Below are 2,547 nucleotides of genomic sequence, written 5' to 3' on the forward strand. Positions count from 1 at the left end.
CCTAAGTCATTTTAGAAACATTTTAAAAAGTAGGCAAAGCCAAACCTCTTTGGATAGATATTTTACCAAGCGACCTCTATCCAGTGAAAGTGCTGGTGGAAGTGAAGGAAAGAAAGTAAAAAGAAGTGAACAAAAATTTTAAAAAATATATAAAAAACAACACTAATTTTTTTTATCTTTTCTAAGTTATTTCTAAGTTATTGTTACATTATGTTATGAAAGTTAAGTTTTAGTATCATTTTCCTTCTCCCTCTCTTCCGCCATCAGTTTACACCTCCACCGTCGTCTATCCTCGAAGGTAAAGTGCAAATAAACTACTTTTTTTTATCAATTATTATTCTATTATGATTATTTATACATTTACAACTACAAAATGCATTTTTCAGTGTTTTCCTTACTACAGTTATTATTTCTTTTTAATGTACAACTTAGCTTTAATTTGAGTGTGTTTTTAGTGTTGGAACGAATTATTTGGTTTTACATGTAATCGTATAGGAGAAAATGATTCACCTTACAACATTTTCATGATACGATCTCAGTTTCGGAACGGATTAATTTTGTATCCTGAGGTACCACTGTATTCTTTCTTTGCTTGAGAAAGTTTGTTTTATTAAGTTATGGCAATGCAACACTTGGGCGATCTGCCTAGGGGGATGCCTTTCGGGAGGTCTTTTTAAAGGTAATTGGCCCCTATTCCGACATTACAGATGTGAAGAAAACTCCACATGGCCAGCCCGTCCTGGCAAGGCGCAAACCCACGACCGAACTCCGAGTGTTCAGGGAACGGAACTGCTTGGCCACTAGTGGGCCAGCTTGAGGAAGACATCTTGAAATGTTGCAAGTTGAAAATGTTGTATGTGTTTAATTCATTAAGTACATAAATCTAATGCCGAACGACAGTATGCTTTCTTCATAATAAAACATTCGATCAAAACTTTCATTTGTAATGAAAATATTGATAAATGATATATTTGGAGTTTAAATTGTTCATTTTATGCAACTGAAACAAGATGTAACCACCTAAAAATAAATGTTTTTCATGTTGTATACATTTAACAACATACCCTTTTCTTATGAAATAAGAAAATTGAAATGTATATTTTTTAATAACTTAAGTACTGATTTAATAATAATAACACTAACCTGTTGTACCTTTTTATTGGATTTATATATAACCTTACATTAAAACTGTCGGGAAATTTTAAACGTGCATTGGCCTCATTACCGGTTAGTAACTCGAGAAAAAAATATTTACAAAAAAAAAATTACGTTTTTCTCGATTTAAAACTTTGAAAGTTTTCTATTACTTCCATATTTAGCTATTTAATATATTAATTTAAAACGTGTTAAATATTTCAATTTCACTTTATGTTTTGAAATGTCACAAAAATAATGCCGGCTGAAGTGTTGCCATACTAAAATTATAAACACAAATTTAAAAAAAAAACTTTTTAATTATATTTTATTTGGAAGTAATAATTTTTGTTTTGTTTTTTGTTTTTTTTAATTTTTTAAATTTAGAAATAATTAATAATTACGAAAAAATTTTAAATAATTGTAGAAATATTTTCGTATCAAAATTCAGATACTTATAGTGAAACAATGAAGGTGGCTCTGAACACTGGGAGTTTGATCGTGAGTTCGCGCGGGCTAGCCACGTGTTTTCCGGGTTTTCTGACGTCTGTAACGCTTGAATACGGATCAGTTACCCTTACCCTTATTAGAAAGCATTATTCCCCGCGTAACGACCATCATAAACGCATACAACTATTACGTGACAATTACGTCACACTTTACCACGGTACGATAGCCTAGAAGCTCATGCCCAACTAGTTGATACAAGACAAGCAATGAAAAGATTCACCAATGGTCAAGTGGCTAAATCCACTGAACACTTTATTTCCACACTGTAGACTCTAAGAGACATTTTTTCAAGCCCTGAATGGGTTCGGCCAGATCCACAACAGGAAGACCAAATGCTGAAAGACAGAACTCAACATATCCCAGAAAGACCACCCCAAAAATCCTCGAAAACTCCAGGAGATTTTGACTTTCTTGGATTTCATCTCTTTTACGGTCCAGATTTCTTAAATTGTAATTAATCAATTATTCGTCTTGCCAATGGCAGGATATTCGGGGCAGTAAAAGCGTTAGACTGCTGCGCCAGTTGTCTCAGAATCAAATCTGGATGAATTCCTAAAGCATTTGTAAAACGTTTTTGGAATGATTGCCAATAAATACCAGTACAGATTTCTCATAAAAATTCCAGAAATTTTTCATTAGCAATCTGTTCTGGATATATCGGGTCCCGTTCTTCACGATTCGACTTTGACCGCTTTGACAGCCGGATGGCCGAACGGTCAAGGGTGCAGCCTACCGCTCTGGGAGACCGGGTTAGAATCTGGACGAGCCAATAAATCTCCAGAAATTTTTCGGAGGGTGGTCCGTCCGGATATGTCGGGCCCCGTCCCCATTGCGGGCTGGGAACTCATAATGGGTTTGCTAAATGAAGCCCTCTTAGTGCCCACAAGGCGGAAAGAGTTAAAA

General features: G+C 34.8%; 1 long non-coding RNA gene across 1 annotated transcript in view; it reads right to left on the minus strand.

Annotated features, from left to right (window-relative positions):
• Positions 1–1,404, minus strand: part of LOC111622710 — an 11,253-nt gene extending 9,849 nt beyond the window's left edge. Inside the window, exon 1 of the long non-coding RNA XR_002756319.1 lies at positions 1,144–1,404. This is a non-coding gene — a long non-coding RNA (uncharacterized LOC111622710). The remainder of the gene's footprint in view (positions 1–1,143) is intronic.
• Between the last annotated feature and the right edge of the window lie 1,143 nt (positions 1,405–2,547).

Source organism: Centruroides sculpturatus, unplaced genomic scaffold (genome assembly GCF_000671375.1).
Source record: "Centruroides sculpturatus isolate CEXI.00-Female unplaced genomic scaffold, Cexi_2.0 scaffold307, whole genome shotgun sequence".
NCBI lineage: Eukaryota > Metazoa > Arthropoda > Arachnida > Scorpiones > Buthidae > Centruroides > Centruroides sculpturatus.